Raw genomic sequence first — 15,067 nt, forward strand, 5'->3', positions numbered from 1 at the left:
CCTAAAGTATTAACTAAAATTTCTATTGGGGCATCCAAATTGGAAAAGAAGAAGTAAAGTTATCCTTATTTGCAGATGACATGATATTGTACATAAAAAACCCAAAAGACTCCATTAAAAAACTAATTGACTTAATAAATGAATTTGGCAATGTAGCAGGATACAAAATTAATGCCAAGAAATCCATGGCATTTCTATACACCAACAGTGAAACTGCATAAACAGAGACTAAAAAAGCCATTCCATTTACCACCGCACCAAAAAAATTAAGATACCTAGGAATAAATTTAACTAAGGAAGTAAAGGACCTATATGCGGAAAAATACAAGACACTGAAAAAAGAGATAGAGGAAGATGTAAGGAGATGGAAGAACATACCATGTTCATGGATTGGTAGAATCAACATCATCAAAATGTCCATACTTCCTAAAGCAATCTATAGGTCCAATGCACTCCCCATTAAAATACCAAGGACATATTTCACCGACCTAGAAAGAACTCTCCAAAAGTTCATTTGGAACAATAAAAGAACCTGAATAGCCACAGTAATCCTCAGAAAGAAGAGTAAAGTAGGAGGGATCTCAATACCAGACTTCAAACTACATTACAAAGCCACTGTTCTCAAAACAGCCTGGTACTGGCACAAGAACAGACATATAGATCAATGGAATCGAATCAAGAACCCAGATATCAACCCAAATCACTATGCTCAATTAATATTTGACAAAGGAGGCACGAATATACAATGGAGTCAAGACAGTCTCTTTAATAAATGGTGTTGGGAAAATTGGACAGACACATGCAAAAGAATGAAACTAGATCACCAACTAACACCATTCACAAAAATAAAATCAAAATGGATACAGGACTTAAACATCAGACCGGAAACCATAAAAATATTAGAAGCATTCACAGGCAGCAAAATCTCAGACATATGCCAAAAGAACTTCTTCACTGATACTATCCCTAGGGCAATGGAAGCTAAAGAGAAAATAAACAAATGGGACTACATCAAAATAAAAAAGCTTTTTTACAGCAAAAGAAACCATCAACAAAACAACAAGAAAGCCCACTGTGTGGGAGAACATATTTGCAAATGATACCACTGATAAAGGTTTAATCTCCAACATATACAGAGAGCTTATACAACTAAATAAAAGGAAGATGAATAATCCAATTAAAAAATGGGCAATGGACCTAAATAGAACATTTTCAAAAGAAGACAGAAGGAAGGCCAAAAGGCACATGAAAACATGCTCAAAGTCACTAATTGTCCGAGAGATGCAAATCAAAACAACAGTGCGGTACCATCTCACACCTGTCAGAATGGCCAACATCAACAAGTCAACAAACTACAAGTGTTGGCGAGGTTGCGGAGAAAAAGGAACCCTCGTGCACTGCTGGTGGGAATACAGACTGGTGCAACCACTGTGGAGAACAGTGTGGAGTTTCCTCAAAAAACTGAAAATGGAACTCCCATTTGACCCAGTAATCCCACTCCTAGGAATATATCCCAAGAAACTAGAAACACCAATCAGAAAGGATATATGCACCCCTAAGTTCATAGCAGCACAATCTACAATAGCCAGAATTTGGAAAAAGCCTAGGTGCCCGTCAGCAGATGATTGGATCAAAGAACTGTGGTACATCTACACAATGGAATACTATGCAGCCATAAAAAAGAAGGAATTCTCATCATTTGCAGCAACCTGGATGGAATTGGAGAACATCATGCTGAGTGAAATAAGCCAATCAATGAAAGAGAAACACCACATGACCTCACTCATTTGTGGATGATAAAGAACATTATAAACTGATGAACCAAAAGATAGATATAGAGACAGTATATCAACAAGTAGACTGTCAAATTACAGCACGGAGGGGAGGAAGATCTTGGGGAGATAATAGATTAACCGAAGGACTTTTATACATGCATATAAGTGAGGAATAGAAAATAACTGACCTTGCCTGGAGGGTAGAAAGTTGCTACTCCCTCCCCCTCCTGAACCTGAAGGCCAAATCAACAGTCTGGGTTAGTCAAGGCTGAAGGCCAAATCAACAGTCTGGGTTAGTCAAGGCTAAGATAGCAGAACAAACCAAGAAGGGAGAGTAGGCCATCTGGCCGATGCATGCAACCACAAGGTTAAGCAATATAGAAACCAATCAGCTTCAGCCCCACGGACCCCCCCCCCCCCCCCCCCTTGTTTGGAATGTGCTTGTTTGAAGAGTGCTTAAAAGGAGACTGCTTTGTAAAGGCTGCTGCTGCTCCTGGCCCGCGCTGTTGCCGCGGCAGCAGCCCAGATTCAAATCTGCAATAAAGTTTGTTATTTGACTCCGCAATTGGCTAGTTGGAGTTGTTTCCCCGGGTAGGGGTCTCTGCCTCTTGAGTGGTCTCTTCTCCATTCAACATTTTGGGGGCTCGTCCAGGATGGGAGACCCCCAGATGGGCAGACACCCCATTCTCGTCGTCGTCCGGACTACTTGAATGGCGCCGGTAAGTAGAGGCCTCATTTGTTCCTTGTGTTTCTTGTTCTTGGTTTCTCGCGAGCGCTTGGGATCTGAGAACGGCGGGACGCTGCCAGGAGTTCTCAGATCCGGCCGGAGTGGGGGACGCCCCACCTGCGGTCTTGGTTTCTTGATGTTCGAGTGGGTGAAACTGAGAGAATGTTGTGGTATGTTTGGTTGTTGGCACTTCTAGGAATGCTGTTTGTTGTTATTATTGCTGTTGTGTGTGAATTGCGCCGTGACTCTCGGTTGGTCCCTAGGGGACGCCTGTTCTTCCCCTGCTGGGACCCCGAAAGGCAGTGAAGATTGCCTTTGCACCCGCGACTGCGCTTGCATGAGACCCCTGACCTTCGTTGGGTCTCTGGACACTGGAATCCTAATTGTCCTCTCCCTCACGGCCAAGATGGGACAGGACAATTCAAAGGGCCCCTTGAGCCCTCTAGAGTGTTTGATGAAGAATTTTGTTGACTTCGAGAATAGAGCTGGGAGCTACGGGGTCACAGTGAATGTCTATGATCTTAGAAAATTTTGTGAGTTAGAGTGGCCCACTTTTGGTGTTGGATGGCCAGATGTAGGGACATTTGAAATGTCAATTGCAGCGAGGGTCCGGACAGTGTGCTATGGAAACCCCGGGCACCCTGACCAGATCCCTTACATAGACACCTGGATAGATATCATTGTGGATCAGCCCTCGTACCTGAAGGACTGTGGTTGCCGAAGGGAAAGAGGGAAGAGAGAGACTTCCCGGGTGTTTTGGGCAAAGGGAGCTGGTGGAGGAAAGAAAGTCCTGGTTCTCCAGGCGCCCCCTGAGAGTCCCCGGCGGGTCAGAAGGGGTGAGGGCCCCCCGCCATATCGGGCGCCTCCAGAGCCAACAGCCCCTCCCCGGGAGGCCCCGCGGGAGGAGAGAGAGAGCCCCAATTCCACTATCAGCAGTCCCCACCACACGCGGAGTGGGGTAGGGTTCGGGGCTCCTGAACCTCCCATGGGAGTGTTCCCACTGAGGGAGACTGGTGAGAGAGATGAGATAGGACGGCCAATTCCTCTATAATTAGAAAAATCAGAATCCATCCTTCTCTGAGGCTCCAGAGGAAGTTATCACCCTTCTGGAATCCGTGTTTTATACACATCAGCCCACTTGGGATGATTACCAACAACTCCTCCGTACCCTTTTCACCACGGAGGAGAGAGAGAGAATTCGAGCTGAAGCTAGAAAACAGGTGCGGGACCAGAGAGGGGAGGTCACCGCGAATGAGCTGGAAATTGAGAGACAATTTCCCTCAAACAGGCCCGCGTGGGATCCAAATACCTGGGGAGGAGAGGAAGCTCTCCACCAGTATCGCCAGGTTTTCTTGAGGGGGCTCCGGGCAGCAGCTCGCAAGCCCACGAATCTTACTAAAGTAACTGACATATGGCAGGGCCCTGATGAGAGCCCGACGGCCTACCTTGAGAGGCTCCTTCAGGCCTACGGGACCTGGACGCCCATTGACCCTCGGGCTCCGGAGAACCAACCTGCTGTGGTAATCCAGTTTGTTTCCCAGTCAGCACCAGATATTAGGAAGAAATTACAGAAGTTAGATGGCTTCCAGGGCAAGTCTCTCTCTGAGTTGGTGGCCATAACCCAGAAGGTATACGATCAGAGGGAAGACCCAGTAAAAACTACCCAAGAGTTAACTCAGAAAATGGCCAAGGTCCTACTTGCCAAAGAAGGCAAGGACCGGAAAGGGGGACCTAGAAAAGGCAAGGGCAACGGGCAGAAATCGTTAGGCAAGAACCAATGTGCCTATTGCAAGGAAGAAGGACATTGGAAGAAAGACTGCCCCCAGCTAAAGGAAAAGAAGACAAAAGGCCCTGTCCCCGTCCTAGTGGAGGAGGTGGACTAGGGGTCTCGAGGCCCCTCCGCCCTCCGGGAGCCCAGGCTAAAACTCTCGGTAGGAGGGCAACTCATTGACTTTCTTGTGGATACCGGGGCCACGCATTCTGTAGTACAAGCCCCAGTGGGCCCCTACACCTCCAAGAGAGTGCGGGTAGTAGAGGCTACCGGCACTACCAAGAGTTATCCCTTGTCGGAGGGAAGAATTATGGACTTGAGAAAAGGCCTAGTAACCCATCCCTTCCTTGTAATACCAGAGTGCCCGGACCCCCTTCTTGGAAGAGACCTTCTCCACAAATTAAAGGCCACCATCACCTTTGATGAGAGGAACGAGCCTCAGGTGGAGCTGAACGGGGGCAAACTCCTAATTACTGTTCCTGCAGAGGAGGAATACCTTCTATTTAAGGAAGAAGCCCCCTGGAGGAGAAACCCCTTAGCCCGATGGCAAAAAGAAATACCAGAGGTCTGGGCAGAGACGAACCTTCTCGGGTTGGCCAAGGGCCAGCCCCCCATTCAGGTCCAGCTTATTAGCACCGCCCAGCCAGTGAGGGTTAAACAGTACCCCATGTCCCTGGAAGCAAGGAGAGGGGTGAAGAAAAACATCCAGAAGTTTAAAGCAGCAGGGATACTTGTGCCAGTACAGTCCCTCTGGAATACCCCTCTCCTGCCCGTTAAGAAGCAGGGTACAGGAGAGTACAGGATGGTTCAGGACTTAAGAGAAGTAAATAAGAGGGTGGAAACCATCCATCCCACCGTGCCTAACCCGTACACTCTCTTAAGCCTTTTATCACCAGACCGTACGTGGTACAGTGTCCTGGACCTGAAGGATGCCTTTTTCTGCCTTCCTTTGAACCCTCAGAGTCAGTTGCTATTTGCTTTTGAGTGGACAGACCCTGAGGAAGGGGACTCGGGCCAACTGACTTGGACCCGACTACCCCAAGGGTTCAAGAACTCCCCCACTTTGTTTGATGAGGCTCTGAGTCAAGATTTGCAAGAGTTCCGTGCCAGGCACCCTGAAGCCACACTCCTTCAGTATGTAGATGACCTCCTAGTGGCAACCAAGGAAGAAAGCGAGTGCATTAGGGCGACTGAGGATTTGTTAAGGACCTTGGGTGAACAAGGATACCGTGTCTCCGCCCGCAAGGCCCAATTGTGCAGCAAGGAAGTTACTTATCTGGGTTTTCGAATAAAGGAAGGGGCTCGGTCCTTAGCAGAGAGCAGAGTCCAAGCGGTCCTCCAGATACCAGTCCCAAAGACTAAGCGGCAGGTCCGGGAATTCCTAGGGACTGTGGGCTATTGTCGCCTGTGGATACCAGGCTTTGCAGAAATGGCTAAGCCCCTCCACGCAGCTACGGCTGGGGGAGCAGGACCTTTAATTTGGACAGAGAAGGAGGAAGAGGCCTTCCAAACTCTTAAGCAGGCCCTCCTTCAAGCCCCGGCCCTCAGCCTACCTGACCTGGAGAAGCCCTTTCAGCTTTTTGTGGCCGAAGGACACCCAAACTCTAGGACCCTGGAAGAGGCCAGTGGCTTACTTGTCTAAGAGACTGGATCCTGTTGCCGCTGGCTGGCTGGGGTGCCTACGAACTGTTGCAGCAGCTGCCCTCCTTGTGCGAGAAGCCACCAAGCTGACGTTTGGCCAGAACCTGGAGGTGACTTCAGCCCACAACCTTGAGGGGCTGCTCCGCACCCCTCCGGACAGGTGGATGACGAATGCCCGGATCACACAGTATCAGGTACTGTTGTTAGACCCTCCCCGCATTCAATTCCGCCAGACATCGGCGCTCAATCCTGCCACCTTGTTGCCGGAGACGGACGGGACGTTGTCTCTCCACCACTGTGGAGATTATCTGGACACACCACTACCTGCCCAGACCTGAAGGACCAACCCCTAGCGGATGCCGAGGTAACTCTTTTCACAGATGGCAGCAGCTACCTCCTGGACGGAGAGAGAGTGGCCAGTACAGCCGTTGTCACTTTGGACACTGTGATCTGGGCTCAGGCACTACCACGAGGTACCTCGGCCCAGAAGGCCGAGTTAATAGCCCTCACTCAAGCCTTGGACGACAAAAGGAGAAACAGTCCAGAGATGGGAGAAGCTGATGATGCCTTGCCATGCTAGCAGTCAGCAGCTGTGCATCGCTACAGGTTACCCAGGACCAAATCAGAGAGGGTCAGACCTGCATTGCCACCATTTGTCCACCATGCAGATATGGTTGCTGACTTGTACTCAAAACTGTTGGACATTGAAATTGGGACTTAAAGATTTTTTGTTCTTGTACGTTTATTTCTAGTATGCAGATGCAAGATTTTTTAAAGGAAAGAAATAGGGGACATGCCAGAAACTGATCATTGTCAACAACCTTCATTGCTCTGAAAGGTCACAGTTAGTTCCCTCACTGTTTAGTTGAAACATTGTTAGCTGCAGCAGCCCCAGCCTCTGTTTGTCTTATGTAAATTTCTGTTATTGGAGTTTCCTGCCTAAGGGCTATGGGTGTTTACCATAGTCTCAATAAAAGGGATAGCAAGGCCAGAGCAGGGAGGAGTCCTCCCACTACAGGTAGGCTCCCACCTAGCCCCCAATATTCCCAAATTCTTTTCATTTGTGTGCAGCCTTCTTCAGAACCTGTAACCTGAATCACAACCCTGAACAATGCAGAATGTGAAAGGGGTTCCCACAAATAAGCCTTCCTAGAACAGAGGGACTCCATTATCCAACCAAAAGGTTGGTCATCAATGTATCCTTTGGATTGATTCATGACCAAAAGGGGGATGTTTAGAAGAAAGGGGCCACATGCTAACCTATAAACTCAGGGAAGGCCTGCTTGGCAGACTTGAAAACTCAGAGACCTAAAGTAACCACAAAAAATGTTCTGAAATTAAACTTTAACTAAAAGCAGTTATGGTCGGTAGTTATGTACTAGGCTTGTACCTTCACTGACAAGGTCAAACTTTACCTTAACTGAGCCTATCTATCTTTTTCTGTCTATGATATCATATCATATTCTTGAAATGTCTGGGTAACTTCTAACTTCCCTTTTTCTGGACCCCTTGGGGTCCTCAATTGTTATTGTTATCGTATTAATTGTTGACTGTTGACTATCCTGTACCCACCTAAGTATGTGTCTATCATTTTATATCCAATCCCAGAGGTTTCCCTTCTATGCTTTCTCTTGCCTCTTGAACCCATCACCAATGGATTTCATGTAGCCCAACTATGTCTCCTCCTTTGATTGCAATGTATAAAAATAGATAAAAGTCTGTCATTCTCTGGAGCACTATCCCAATCCATTGAGATACTAATTCCTGGCAATTGTTGACAGTTTGGCTCAAATAAACTCACAAAAAATTCTTTACAGGTTTCAATGTGTTGTTTTTTTAAAATATTTTAATATTTTTATTTATTTATTTTTTACATTAACAAAGCTTTCAGGAGAAATGAGAGAGATCTTAGGGGTAGATCAAGCCGAACTCCAAAATCATTTTGTAGTTTTAACAAAAAGTGAAATTCATCTCTGCATTCTTATAAGAAATGCTAGAGGCCCAGGGCATGAAATCCGTGCATGGGTGGGGGATATCCTCAGCCCAGCCTGCACCCTCTCTAATCTGGGACCCCTCCAGGAATGTCCAAATTCCCATTTAGGCCCGACCCTATTAGGCCTGTCGGACATGCCTCTCACAATCCAGGACTGATGATTCCCAATTGCTCGCCTGCATGCCTTCCTGATTGCCCTTAACCAATTCTGCCTGAAAGCCTGATCACCCCCTAACTACTCCCATGCCAACCTGATTAATGCCTAATTGCTCCTCTGCCAGCCTGATTGCCCCAACTGCCCTTCCCTGCAGACTTGGTCACCCCTAACTGCCCTCCCCTACAGGCCTGGTCCTACCTAAATGCCCTTCCCTGCAGACCTTGTGGCCCTCAACATTCCTCTTCTGCCAGCCTGTTCACCCCTAACTGTCCTACCCTGCAGGCTTGATTACCCCCAACTGCTCTCCCTTGCAGATCTGGTCCCTCCCAACTGCCTTCCCCTATTGGCCTGATCACCCACAACTGCCCTCCCTTGTAGGTCTAGTCCCTCCCAACTGCCCTCCCATGCTGGCCTGTAAGGCCTGAAAGACCCCCGGTCCAAAGGATGAGCGGCGACCCCAAATCAAACGCAGAGCCCGAGTCTTGATGCAAAGAGCAGGAGGTTTATTCCAAGCGCTGCGCAGGGACCCACAAGCAGCAGTCCAGAAAAAGACTGCCGCTTGAGAGCCCTGAACAGAGGTTAGTTACAAGCTTTTATAGGCAGAAACCACACGCAGGTGGCCTGGGGAAATTGGCCTGGGGAAATTGGCAAATTGGCCTGGGGAAATGCAAACATAAGGTTGAGATTGCAATTTCTTGGCCGTTTCCTGGGCAGTTAGAAACAGGCCTGACCTTACATTCCCTCCTCTTCTCAGGACTGAGTTTCAACCCTGGAACTCATATTCTGTTTCCCCTTGCCCAGTTAGAGGTACGATACAGGGCCCGAGGGTTAGAAGTAGGAGCAGAATAAACCAATTTTCAAACCACCCCTGTTGAGCTTCTCTCAGTTTGGCCATAGAGTCCTTCACCATGCCTGAATGATCTATAAAAACAACACTCCTCTTTCAAAGCTGCACACAGGCCACCGTCCTTACTACCTCAGACAGCGAGGTCAGGGATAGTGATGGATTGTTCAATGGCTCGTATTGCCACTCTGAGCCCTTCTATACTGTGGGGTTTGGATTAAAGCTGCTGTCCCAGTCCCCACCCCGGCGGTTACCCCTAGCCCCAGCAAGACAGCTAGGGTTATTGAAACCAGCTCTTACAAAAGAAAACCTCAGCCCCTCCACACCGCCGGGCCTCACTCCTTGTTCTCCCATAAAAGGGGAACTGATTGGGCGGGGCATCATCAAGACCCGCCGCGAGTAGGAGTCAGTGGCAGCCACCATCCCCAAAGAGTGTCTATAAGCAGTCTCCACAGTCCATCCATCGTCAGGCGGTGGTGCAGGTTTGGCATGAGAGGCATGGATCCAGGAGGCGATGCCGTCTACCTTGATGGCGGTGGGTGTCCCTTCCACCGGGGTTCCAAGTTGGCTGTCCAGTGACGATGAACGTAGACAAAGTCCCCAACCTGGAACTGGTGTGGTCAGCCAAAGGGACCCACACGTCCTTTTGGACCGTCTCCAACGCCTTCAACCTAGCGAGCAGGGATTGAGGGGCGTGAGTTTCTGTCCACGGGTCAGCAGTGAGTGGTGGTGGGGCCCCGAAAAGGATTTCAAAAGGGGTTACTCCCAGGGGCCCGGGCGTATTCCGGGCACGGAATAGGGCAAAGGGAAGGAGGACTGTCCAGTCTGTCACGCCAGTTTCTAAGGATAATTTAGTCATAGCCTCTTTTAACGTTCTATTCATCCTTTCTACCTGTCCTGAACTTTGGGGTCTATATGAACAATGCAATTTCCAATTAATCCCCAGCACCTTGGCAATTTCCTGACTTACCTGGGCGATGAATGCCGGCCCATTATCTGAACCAATTACCTCTGGAACTCCAAACCGGGGAAAGATGTCTTCAATAATCTTCTTGGCTACTGTGGTTGCCGTTTCGCTCTTCGTTGAAAAAGCTTCAACCCATCCTGAAAAGGTATCTATAAAGACTAGAAGGTATCTATAACCATACCGGGCCGGCTTGACTTCCGTAAAGTCAACCTCCCAATAGCTGCCCGGCCTATTTCCCCTTTCCCTTTTCCCCTGAGAGACTTGCGAGGGGTGGGAATTTACTAGCTGACATGCCTTGCAGCTAGCGACAGTTCTCTCGGCTAGGGAGGTGAGCTTTCGGATTTTGGACCCAGATGGGTGAGGCGGTGTTGCCATTTCTTCAGGGACGATTATCTTCTCACCTGCCTTATCCTTTCAGACCCCGTACTTATCCTTGACGTATTTGCCAGGCTTTCTGGCCATCTCCCCCTCCTCTTCTGGGGAGTAAGAGAAGGACCTAGGAGGGTCCAAAGAGACTTTTGCTAGCGGCAGGATGTTTAGTCCCAAGGCAGCCTGTTTTGCTTCAACATCTGCCTTCCTGTTCCCCTCCGCCACCTCAGATGTCCCCTTTTGGTGCCCTGGGCAGTGTATGATGGCAACTTCTTTGGGGGCATGTATGGCCTCTAAGAGGGAGAGAATTTCGGGTTTGTTTTTAATCTCCCTTCCGGCTGAGGTGAGGAGTCCTCTTTGTCTGTAAATGGCCCCATGCACATGAGCAGTCGCAAAGGCATACCTGCTGTCAGTGTAGATGTTGACTCTTTTTCCTTCAGCCAACCTGAGGGCTTGTGTTAAGGCTATGAGTTCTGCCCTCTGTGCTGAGGTGCCTTCTGGCAGACTGCTAGACCAGATTACCTCATCCGTGCTGACTACTGCGGCTCCTGCCCTCCTCTTCCCGTCTGAGAGGTAGCTGCTGCCATCTGTGAACCAAGTGAGGGGGGACCCGGGTAGGGGTGTGTCTCTGAGATCCCGCCTGGCCCCCGTTTCTTCAGCCAATATCTTCTGACAGGAATGCAGAATCTCTCTCTTTTCCAAGTCTGCTTCTGGTAGCAGAGAGGCAGGATTCAATGTCACGGGGGCCCCGAATTGGACTCTCCCCTCGTCCAACAAGAGACTTTGGTCACAAGGAAAGAGTGGGTGACCGTCCCAGTCCCAAGATCTACAGTCCGGTTAGTCATCCACGGGTATTGCTCATTACCGGTGGCCCCAATGACCCAAGAAGTTTTCTTAGATATCGGCCCCAAGGGAGCTTTTATTGTGCTCCTGTGTCCACCAGAAATTCTACTGGTTTCCCCTCCACTTGGATGGTTACCCTGGGCTCAGGGAGGGGTTCCGAGCCCCGTCCCCCTCAGTCACTGTCCTCATGAAAGGCCAAAATGGTCTTGGCTTCCTTCTCCTTCCTCTGCCTTCTTGGGCATTCTCTCTTCCAGTGTCCTTTTTCTTTACAGTAGGCACATTGATCTCGGTCGAGTGGGAGGCGATCGCCCAGGTTCTACCCTTACCTCTCCCTTATCACCTACCACTGCTGCCAAGATGCGCGTGAGATTCTTCTCCTGTCTACACCTTCTCTGCCTCCCTAACTAAGTCCTGCAAAGTATAAAGCAGATTGGCCAATAAAGGCCATAGCCACCGAAGCCCGCTGCCCCTCGGTCGCAGGGTACCGCCTGAATGCTTCCATTAGTCGCTCAAGAAAGACCGAGGGAGGCTCCGTGGGTCCCTGAAGGACATCCCTTACCTTAGCCAAATTGGTGGGCCGACGCGCGGCTCCTCTGAGGCCGGCCACTAGAATTTGGAGATAGACTGTCAGTCGCTCCCTACCTTCTCATCACATGTACAACTTTTATAAAAACTTTCACTATTTTACATTAGCTCTTAAACCTTCTTCCTATGTATAACCATTATTTTAGAATATTTAGGAAAGGCAGAGGGAAGAGAGAGCAGGTCTAGCACTCTGTTCCCAATAGCCGCTTGAATTTTAAACTGCCACATTCTTCCTACAGATAAAGATCTCAGATTCTGATAAGACTGAAAAGGGGCACAGGAGAATTTTAACTGTGCCTTTAAATCCCCTAATAGAACACGGTGAAAAGTGTCCAAGCAGTTACGGGGGGTTAAACCACGTTTTCACATTGTTTTAACACAATTCTAAATAAATTATAAACCTTTGTGATGAAGTCTACTTAAGCCTATAAAGTAGATACACATGACTGAAACCAAAAATGATTCCCAAAGTTTAAACAACCGAATGTACAAAATACAAGATGCAGGTACAAGCCCAAATTGACAACAATGGCATATGAAAAAAGCAAAACAAAACAAATCAAATACAAAAGTTCAGAAAACCCGACTTAGAATAATTAAGCATTACATACTTTTTCATCTGACAAATGAGAATCATTACTGCTTATTCTAAACATATATAATACAGTTTAGCCTGCCATATTCTAGGCATCTAGTTACTGCAATTAACTTTTCCTAATTCAATTTATACTTTGAACTTTTAAAGCTGGCAAGTTCAAACAAAGCACTGAATAATCTCTTTGTAGGAGAACTAATAGTCTTTCGCTCTCCGGCCTCCCCTAGACCTCTCCACACCAGAGGCAGTTTACTAGGATTTAAGACAATGTCAGAAAATCATAGGTCAATCACAATTCATACTTAAGTAGCTACAATATAAGACTCTGCTTAGCTGGTATCAATGACAAAAACTAAACATTGTAAGCAAGGCCATGGAATTACCTGCCACCCTCTGCAGATCACATTAGCATTCAAATGCAGCTGAACACATTCTTTAGCTGAAGACTCCTAGCCTTTACCGTTATCGTTATCAACGAGGTAGTTTCCGCCTCATGGTGGGGAATTTCAAAAGCTGCTTACAATGACTTGGGAAACCAGTTTTTAATTTATCTGCTGCCTCCAGCTACTCAACTCCTGGAGGTGAATGGAGGCAGGGAGCAAACGGGTCCCAGGTGACGAAGGCGGTGCTGCCACCAGAGCACTCAGCTTTAAACAAATTAAAGGTTTCTTTCTTTCTCTCTGCTCGCCTGTGGCCGGGCGAGTAAGATGGACCTGGGAGGTCTCTTTCCCAATTTTCCTTTGTCAAGGAGACAACCACACTCCTTCAATCATTTGGGGTTATCAAAAAGAACATCAATCCAGATATCAGTGTATGGAATTTGGTCCGGATGCCCAGGGCTCCTATAGACTATCCGCCGGACTCCCGTGTAGGGCCCCATGTCTAGGGTCCCTGTTGAAGGCCAATCAACCCCAAATGTCGGCCACTCCAATTCACAGTCTCCGGAGAGTGAAGGCATCTACCGAAACACCATAGCCTTCACCTCGTTTTTTGAAGTCCGGAAAATTTTTAACCATGCATTCAAGGGGACTTAGGTGACTCTCCTTGAGTTTCCTTGCCCCATTTTTCTCTTTCTTCCCAATTTGTTAGGCAACAAATAATTCCAAAACAAATCCAAAAGAGTAAAAACAAAAACACTGCACTTTTACCAATTCCCACACACTCGATTGCGGCCGCACTCTCTCAACACTCACAAAACACTCACTCAGACCAGAACCAGGGAATCTCCAGACTCCAAACCCAGACAGAGCCAAGGAGTCTCCACTTGAATCTCTTCCACATACACACGAGTGGGGCAGACGGTCGCGGCTGCCTCACTGTCTCAGTAACCAAACCTATCCGATCTTCGCCGGGACTCGAACCCGACACCTGATTGCCGGGACTCGAACCCGACACCTGATTGCCGGGACTCGAACCCGACACCTGATAGGAGACCGCCAGGCGCCCCTGGCTCTCCTGCACCCTTGGGGCGTCCCCCAGGGTTGCAGCCTGTGGCCCTCCGACACGTCTACCGACCACTGTTCGGCCACTCTCACGAGTTGCCGAACGGCTGCGAACTCAGAACCAGATCAGATTACAGAAGTGCGCACACAGAACCAGATCAGATAACAGAACACAAGACAAAGACAGACAACTTCGGGGTACCCCTTCTTACCTCCAAGATCGGTTCTGGGCTTGAGGGGGGGGCCGCTCGATCCCGGACGAGCCCCCAGAATGTAAGGCCTGAAAGACCCCCGGTCCAAAGGATGAGCGGCGACCCCAAATCAAACGCAGAGCCCGAGTCTTGATGCAAAGAGCAGGAGGTTTATTCCAAGCGCTGCGCAGGGACCCACAAGCAGCAGTCCAGAAAAAGACTGCCGCTTGAGAGCCCTGAACAGAGGTTAGTTACAAGCTTTTATAGGCAGAAACCACACGCAGGTGGCCTGGGGAAATTGGCCTGGGGAAATTGGCAAATTGGCCTGGGGAAATGCAAACATAAGGTTGAGATTGCAATTTCTTGGCCGTTTCCTGGGCAGTTAGAAACAGGCCTGACCTTACAGGCCATCTTGTGGTGGCCATCTTGTGTCCACATGGGGGCAGTAATCTTTGACCACATAGGAGGAACCATCTTGTGTGTTGGAGTTATGGTCAATTTGCATATTTCTCTTTTATTATACAGGACTAGAAGCCCGGTGCCAAAATTCGTGCACAGGAAGGGGGTTCCCTCAGTTCGGCCTTCACTCTCTCTAATCTGGGATCCCTCAGGATCTCTGGCTCCTAACTGCTCATCTGCCTGCCAACCTGATCCCCCAAACTGCTCTCCCCTGATAGCCTGTTTGCCCTAACTACTCTACCCTGCTGGGGCCTGGTCCCCCTAACTGTTCTCCCCTGCCTGCCTGATCACCTTTAACCTCCTCTCCCATCTAATTAGCATATCACCCTTTTACTAATATAGATGCCACCTAGTCCTAAAAATGCAGGTTTTCCACAGGTTTTCCTATCTTGGAAAGAGAGCCCACAGTAGCATCCTGGGTTCTGATCAGGGCTTATGCGCTTGTGCTTTATCTCAGCAGATGTGATTCTAGAAGAGTCTTGGATGTACCTTGAACATTTCTATCGATTTGGCCAAATCATTCTCCAACAATGTTGAACCACTTTAAACTCCCACCAACAAACATGCATGTGCCCTTTGTCCCACTTTGATGCCAATATCATTGATTTCTCCCATGAAGCTTCTCTCCCATCAGCCAGGACTGCTTGGTACTTGAGCCAACCTCATTGTTCAACTGGGAACTTGATTTCAAGAAATAAAATTATGGAG

The sequence above is a fragment of the Pipistrellus kuhlii genome, unplaced genomic scaffold (genome assembly GCF_014108245.1).
Source record: "Pipistrellus kuhlii isolate mPipKuh1 unplaced genomic scaffold, mPipKuh1.p scaffold_m20_p_47, whole genome shotgun sequence".
Taxonomy (NCBI): Eukaryota; Metazoa; Chordata; class Mammalia; order Chiroptera; family Vespertilionidae; genus Pipistrellus; species Pipistrellus kuhlii.